The sequence below is a fragment of the Panthera onca genome, chromosome F1 (assembly GCF_046562875.1).
Source record: "Panthera onca isolate mPanOnc1 chromosome F1, mPanOnc1 haplotype 2, whole genome shotgun sequence".
NCBI lineage: Eukaryota > Metazoa > Chordata > Mammalia > Carnivora > Felidae > Panthera > Panthera onca.
This window is the reverse complement of record NC_138355.1, coordinates 59,545,731-59,554,018: the sequence shown is the minus strand read 5'-3', so window position 1 is coordinate 59,554,018 and position 8,288 is coordinate 59,545,731. Positions and strand designations below refer to the sequence as shown.

Below are 8,288 nucleotides of genomic sequence, written 5' to 3'. Positions count from 1 at the left end.
GCGGCACCGTCTGGCTCGCGGCCTTTTGTGCAGCAATTCCCAAAGCACCGGACTGTGAAGATGCCCGACTGACAACATTGTCCCAGCGTCGGCCTGCTGTTGCCGGAGAGGAGCCTCCAAAGACGCCGTGTTTGATCTCAGCCTGGATCCCCTCTGGGAGGAGGCGAGGGCATCCCACAAGCTATTCGTTAAGAAGATCCTGTGGTTTGATCACGTCCTCTGACCCCGTAGCCATGCACGCATACAGGTGTAGTTGGCATTCTGACGTGTGCATAGTGCGTTTTCGTCTCTTCCCTGGAGTCCAGGCCAAAGCCTGAGGTTCCTTTCGACACAACTCTGCCCAAAACTCTGGCTCTGTGCTCTCCGGCGCTCTGCAATAACACACCAGCTCTGTGGTGTGGCCAGTGTTTACTTAATTGGCGGGAGGACTTTTTAATCTCCAAAGGCAAACGTTTCTTCTGCATTCCACATAGGTAAGATGTGGTTTGCTGTGGTACCAGGGTAAGGATCTGGAGTGGGGAGGGAATGAAGGAAGGAAAAACAACCCTTAGGGCTAAAGTCATGGGAGGGGGTGGGTGGCCGAGAAAGAGAATCGGGTCATTGGGTGCGGGGGTGGGGGGGGGGTGGGGGGGTGGGGGAGGAGGGGAGAAGATGAAAACTCAACAGGCGTTGTTTTAAAGAGTCAGAACTGTGACTGACCATATGCTCGCTTTGCAGTTATTTCCAAAAATAGACAACTAGTGGTGAGAAGCAACTGGTTTCTGATGCTTTATGAGTGGGTCAGGGAAGATGACTTCCAATTGTTGGGGTAAGATACAGGGTAGGCTGTATATCCAGCAGAAAGAGGTGGCTTAAGCTTTACAATGCGTTGGATTCGATTTCACAGAGCTTTTTACTGGCTAGACAGCGCTGTTAGCTAAGTAAGAGGAATTCACCTGAGGATAAAAGGGGCTGGTGACCCGGAGCAGGCCCCTACAGGTATTCTGTATCTTGAATAGAGCTCATCTGCCAGCAGTGAAACAGTCATCAAGAAACGGGGGCCAGTGAGTACAAGGATGGCCAGAGGGGATACACCGCAGACCATCTGGGTAATGGGACGGGGTCCATCAGGGGGCGTTAGTGCTCACCTTCTTCACAGATCCCTGGATGAGCGGTGACTCCTAGGTCGGAGATTTCCTGAACCTGTCATGTTTCCTGGAAAAGAAGAGGTTGAGGGTGCCCTGTTTTCAGGGGGAAGAACAACTTTGCTGTAAGTTGTGTTGCTCAATGGTAAATGTTTACACGTTTCTACAACTTTGATTTATTTTGATTGTGGTAATTCATAAAAGATGTTGTAGCTCTGGAGCTTGGCAGTTCCCCCAAAGCACAATCTGCCAGAGACTCTCCCCAGGATCTGCTTACCTATTACAGAAACCAAGAGAGTCCCGGCAGGACAGAGGCGTGTGGATGGCAGAGAACATCTCTGGAGGTGAGAATATGGCAACAAGGGATCCCGAGACATAACAAATGCGCCAGTCTGACTTCTTTTCTGGATGCACACAGCGCCTCTACTTCTCTCTAAAACTGGGGCAATGCTAGAGGTATTAGTTTCTTGAAATGTTCGCAAGTCCTTGCAACGCAGTGCTGGGATTTGCAGTGATGTATGTAGACGGGACATGCCTCAAATGGAACGTTGCTGATTGAGTTTTAGTCCCGGGGGCTAACATTCCATCTTATGGATTATTGTGTCCAGCTTTCAAGTTCATGTTGAGCTCTGAACAGCTGTTAGGCCTTTGATGCTCATATCCCCAGAGCCCAATCTTTCAGCTGACTGCTTTCAGCTGACTGCAGAGCCATGTGCCATGAACTCCGGGACTGACGTAGGAAGTCACAGCCCTGGTCTCGTTAGGACTGCTCTGCAAAGCTGAGGGCAAGGATATGCAGAGATGTGGGTTGATTTGTTCTTTTAATGCCGTTTTTTTTTTCAGATCAAGTGAAACAATAGTATGTCATCATTAGTAGATTTCATAAACGTTTATTGGGCATCACCATATGTCAGGCCGAGATTCAAAGTTTAATAATACACAAAGCAGCCATTGAGGAATTTATACGTGGTGTATATTTCTCTCCCTTCACTAGACTCAGCTTGGGAAGCACGGTGTTATTCTCAGTTATCTTCTGATCTCTGCCATCCAGCATCAAGCCTGGTCCATGATGGGTATTTAACAAATGTTGAAACAGTATGCAAAAAGCAGTTCGCCTTGAGATTTTCCTTTCTTGTTCTCTAACAGCCTTGCCTCACGCATATCAACTGACAGATTTCCTCCTATCAAAATACCAGAACATCTTTCCCTCTAGATGCTTATTTCCTATTGCACCTCTTACAACTACTGTGAAGAGAAACAAACTTTTTTCCTTTATGGCAAGAGGGACTTCTCACTAGTATCTATGATCATCCATAAAGGCAGACATTTTTTTTGTCCTTTTGTTCACTGCTATTTCCCCAGCACCAAAAATATTGCCTGGGACAAAGTAATCACATGTCAGTTCATGTCTTTGTAATTATTTGTTGAACGAATACATAAAATTGAAATCAGGACAAAAGATCTTGACATATTAGACAGGTTCAGTTAAGCTATGTGGCAGTAACAAATAACCCTGGAAATCTCAGAGGCTGAACACATATAGGTTTGTTTCTCTTTTCCACAGAGCTGGCTGGGGATCCTGCTGCCTTCTAGATCAGCTCCTTTCCCAGTGGTAACACCAGGATCCAGTATGACCGCATCCTGTAGCTACCCTGGAATGTATAGCTTTGGGCTTGCTCTTCTAGGGGAAGGGAGGGCGAAAGGGTTGCACACTGACTCATAAATGCTTTTGCCTGGAAATGATGCATGTCACTTCTGTTCACAGTCTTTTGGCTACATGGCTGGGAAATGTGGGTGAGCCCATGAGTATCTGGTGGGCATGCTCCACTAAATATGTTAGTCAGTGCTTGCTAAGTGATGCTGTAATACCTTAGGAAAGCGACTCTTTGTGTCCCACCCTTAGTCTTACCGCTTCGGTGCATGACGGCCAGCTTCCCAATGCGTATCTGCTTATCTTTGCCTGAAGTCTCTCTTGGGTCGCTGGATCTCGCTTTGGGCTCCTGCTTTGCCTTCAGCACAAGAGGCTCTGGGTGCCAGGAAGCCACCCTATGTCAGGCTGAGATTAAGGCTGAATAAGACACAGAGCAGCCATCGAGGAGTTTATACTGTTTACGTTTCTGTCTCCCTCACTAGACTCAGCTTGTTAAAGGCAGCATCGACTCAATCGATGACTGCTGGGCTTTAGTGTATAAATGGCTCAGCCCCGTCACTACTCAGCTGGTGGCATGACCGGGAGGTGCATTTTCTGCACTGGCTCCCAGAGACGGCAGGGGGGTTAAGCTCTAATTGTCCGCAGCGATGACTTACTTGATAACAAACCTATAACTGGCTGTCTTCCCCTCCCCATCTCACTTCCTCATTCCCCTGACAGTGTTTCTTGGGATTTCCTCTCAAATAAACTGTTTACATTTGATTTTGTGTTTTAGGATCTTCTTAAGGAGGAGCTCCAAACTAAAATAGAAAGTTGCCTACATAGTTCTCCTTGTGTGTGTGTGTGTGTATGTCTGTGTGTGTGTGTGTGTGTGTGTGTGTGTGTGTGTGTGCATGTATGAGCGGGGCGGTGAGGGGGAGAGATTGATCATACGGATTTGGGAAGGGCATAAGGGAGGTCTCCTCACTGTCTCCATCTGAGGAGCTGTTTGGTGGTTGGAATGAAGGAAGTGAACAGAATACAAGGGCAGGAAGGAGAATACCTGAGATGCCAGAAAGACTTTTTCCTGTCACCGTGTTGTTAAAAACATAAAGCCTGGATCTTGTTATTACAGTATGGGCTCCCTGAAGTCCTGGGGAGAAAAATTCTCAAAGGCTTTCTAAGGTGGACACTTCCCTGCCTGTCAACACAAAAGCCATGGTAACTGGAGTTTTGTGTTTCTCAGCACCTGTTGGTGGGGTTCCGGAAGCGCCTTTGGACAGGCTGACAGGGTGATGGGCCCTCCGACCCGTGACACTGTTCTCAGAGTCCAGGCTGGGCAAAGTCCTGAAGTGGTGACAATGGTCTTCAGTATTTCACCTCTCCTTTTAATGTCCTCTGCTCCTCTTTGACGATCTCCTGTGTCCAGGGTCAAATATTGCTGAAGTGACCTTATAATTTGTCATCCAAACCAGGCCTTTTTTGTTCTCAACTCCCAGTAAGACATCACATGAGCCATCCATACTTACTCAGCCGGTGGCGGCACCGGGATTTAAGGGGGTGCTTCCTCGCTGCATGTAGCACCCTGTGTCCCGCATTGACTGTGGCAAGGGGTTTCATCACAGAGAAGAAGGGCCCCGTCTCCGGGGTGGGAATCAGGAAATGCAGGAACAGACTCAGGTCTGTTGCTCACTCGTAGGGGAAATTTGGCAAGTCATTTTGTTTCTCTGGGGCTAGGGGTCAGTATCTATGGAAGAGAGGCTTAGGACTGGAGAATGAGAATGATCGTGGTAGTAGTAGCCACACTTTATATATTTAGTGGCTTAGACTTAAGAGCGTGGACTCTGAAGCCAGAAACCTGGGTTCAAATCCCAACTCTATCACTTACTCACAGGAGATCTGGCCAAATTACTCATACATTTTCTTGGCAGTGTTACTATGGCACAAATGCCACATCATAAACTGTACGTATTCAGCATGTACAATTTTTAAGTTTTGATATACGAATATGCCCATGAAACCATGAAACTCCGACTGCAATCAAGACGATGCACCTGTACGTCACCCCCCTGGCAAAGTTTCTGCGTGTCCCCTCCAAATAGTCGCCTCCCCATCCCTCCCCCCACCCCACCCCCCCGGCGACCACTGATTTCTCCGTCACTATACATTAGTTTGCATTTTCTAGAGATTCACATAAATGAAATCATGCAGTAGATTTTCTTTATGGCTTGACCACTTTTCCCCTGCATCACCATTTTGAGATTCATTGTGTTTTGTATCAATAGTTCATTCCTGGCTGTTGCCGACTGGTGTTCCATAGCATGGATACGTCTCAGCTTATTTGTCCACCTGTTGCTGGACATTTGGGTTGTTTGTGAATTTTTGGATATTGCAAATAAAGCTCTGTGAACATTTATGCATAATTCGTTGCATTGATACGTGCTTTCTTTTCTCTTGGATAAATAGGAGTAGAATGGTAGGCTCCTAAGGTAGGTATCTACGTTAACATTTCAAGAAATGGCTACATCATTTTCTGAAGTATTTTTACGTTCTAAATTCTAAAGTTTACATTTCCACCAGCAGCGTATAGGACAAAGATTTTAGCTCCTCCCCATCCCATTCAATGCTTGTTATGGGCTTTATTTTATTTTATTATTTCATTTTATTTTGGTATGGTCATTATTTTAAATAGGTGTGTGGGAGTATCTCATTGTGGTTTTAATTTTTTTACTCATGATGAATGATGATGAGCGTCTTTTTATGTGAATATTTGCCATCCTATATCTCCTCAGATCCAGTGTCTGTGAAAACCTTTTGCCTGTTAAAAAGACACTGGTTTGTTTTCTTCTGTTTTGAGAGTTCTTTATATGTGCTAGGTAACAACGCCCTTACTGGATACACAATTGTAAATGTTTTCCCCATTCGTGTGATTTACCTCTTCATTCTATGGCAGTGTCTTTCCCAGAGCAGAAGTTTTAAATTTTGATGAAATCTGGTTTATTGATTTGTTCTTTTAGGCCTAATCCAAAGTCAGGGTTTCCTCTTGCTTTTTTCTTCTAGAAGTTCTATAGTTTTAGATTGACCTTTAAGCTTATGATCCACTTTGAGTACATTTTTGTGTATGATGTGTGGGGTGTGGATTAAAGTGCAATTTTTTTGGCATATGAACAGCCAACTGTTCCAGCACTATTTGTTGAAAAGACTATTTCTTCTCCACTAGGTTGCTTTTGTACTTTTTAAAAAATCAGTTGTCCACGTGAATGCGTCTTCCGGACTTTCTATTATTTTCATTGTTTTTGTTGTTGCTGTTTTGTTGTTTACATTTATATCAATATCACCCTGTGCTGTAGGTTTATAAGAAGCTTGAACCAATGTACTGTTAGTCCTCCAATTTTGTTCTTCTTTTTCAAAGCCATTTTGTTTCTCCTAGGCCCTTTGTGTGGTTATATGACTTTTACAATCAGTCTGACGGTTTCTACAAAAAAGCCTGCTGAGCTTTTGATTGGAATTTTGTGGATTCTATACATCAATTTCAGGAGAATTGACATCTTAAGACTATTGAGTCTTTTGGCCCACGATCATGCAAACTGGGACACATGTGAGAGTGGAAAGGAGGCTGCAAAAATTATCCAAGGACAGCCAGCACAAGCCCAGACTGTTCTGGGATGTACAGGCATCCTCTCGTGTGCCCTCTCGTCAGCCCACGTGGTGACATCCTGTTGGTGGTATGGTTCCCAGACCTCTTGTCTCCTCCTGTCCACTTCAAAATTTATTATGCTTCTAATAGTGTTAACTACATTCCTGGCAGAAATATCTCAATAAAGAAAACCCTAAAATCATTGACAGAAAACCCATTGACAGTTTTTTTCCTGCATGGCCAGAATGATAATGGGTAGCCTGATAAATCGATCCCTAGTAAGAATTAAGTAGCACATGTGTCATTCTATTAGCTTCTTGCTTCTCCTCACTTATGAATGTATCCAACTCATCTACTCTTTAACTTTTAAGGACTAATTCTAAAGGCAGGTTAGAAGGAAGGTGTTTAAAATAATTCCCTCTGAGTTGAATTAAGTAATAGATGTAAAATTCCCAGCACTATTTCTGGTGCATCCAAAGCCATTGGTAAACTCCTATCCCCTGGAGCACATCACAGCCCTGGGAAGTCCCTGCATGGAGTCAGGAAGGGCTTTCCTGGGGAGGGAGGGCAGGATGTGAACCCTGGTCTTCCTATATTCTTCTGGGTGGATCAAAAGCAACGCTCATAAAAAGTTGGCAAAGGAAAACTCAAAATATATCGTAGCAAAAAATCTGGATTAGTTCTTCTTGGTATCACTGCCAGCCATCTTGCAAGATACTTGAGGACATGACCTTCATTGTTCTTTGCTGCCATGCACTCAAGGGTCAGGGTTTGGGTGGTGTAGAAAGGGGGTGGTAATGTTGAAGCCCTTTGCCGTTACTATGAGCAGGAAGTGAAATATCAAGGATGTCATTCAAGAGTTCTCTCTCCGCTTAATTCTGTATCACTCTGGCTTCCTGTGTATCTCTTCTGGGCTATGCTCCTTTCTGTGAGGCTCTGAATCCATTCAGGTGGTCAAGATGATGAGCTCAGCTGGTTAGGCTCTGGGGCTAAGGAAATCAAGGTCACAGGTTCAGTCTCCATATGAGCCAATTAACTCTGCAGACAGAGAAATCCATCCAAGTCCTCAGATTGCCTCACTGACTCTCACCAGCTGGCTTGAAAAACTGTACTCTGTGGGGCCTGGAACACGGATGGCTGAGTAACAGGCCTATCCTTAGTCCTGGAGAATTCTCCCTGGAGGAGGCCCTCCAGACGTTAGAAACCACTCATTAGATTCCGGAATTGTTCATTAATATGGCTGCACTTCACTTCAAGGCCTGGTGTTTATCCTGAAGTAATTTACGAGCGACTGAGGATTTTGCATTGTGGTAAAAGTTGATTGTTGATAGTGTACCAGCCTACTTGATAAATGATTCCTTGCTTCAGTATGCTGGAATGCAGAGGCAGCTGCGTGAGACTGGAGTGGGGAGGCCAAGGGCCAGCAAGCTGGAGCTTCAGATGGTGAGTCATTCATTTAAAAACTTCCTTCGCGTGTCTCCCATGGGCCAGGCACAGTTTTTGACACTAGGGATACTGGGAATGTAAGTATTCCTTATTTCCACGCATGTTTTTAATGCCTATTCCATGCTAGGCATTATATTGGACCCTTAAGGGCACAGCAGAGAAGGAGACAGTGTGCTCTCAAGGTGATCTAGGTTTAGGGCAGGGGATCTTAACCTTTGCCACGTGATGAGGGACCATAAGGCAAGCTGAGGGCCAAGCACAAACTAGCACAACCCTCCCCCACCCCCAGGTGGGATTTGTGCAATATTCCTCAGGAGGTCCTGGCCACCCAAGAACAAAGGAAAGGGCGGAAGACAAACCGATAAACTGATAGAGTTTCCAGCAGTTTACAAACATCTTAGTAATATTACAAGAAAAGGCAATCTTATCAATAGCCTAATCTCCAGGAACT

General features: G+C 45.1%; 1 long non-coding RNA gene across 1 annotated transcript; it reads right to left on the bottom strand.

Annotated features, from left to right (window-relative positions):
- Positions 1 to 659: 659 nt before the first annotated feature.
- Positions 660 to 3,945, bottom strand: LOC132685766 (uncharacterized). Its single transcript, XR_009613316.3, has 3 exons — positions 3,818 to 3,945; positions 3,034 to 3,180; positions 660 to 1,194 (listed from the first exon to the last, which is right to left on the bottom strand). It is a non-coding gene; the product is annotated as an uncharacterized LOC132685766 (long non-coding RNA).
- Positions 3,946 to 8,288: the final 4,343 nt, after the last annotated feature.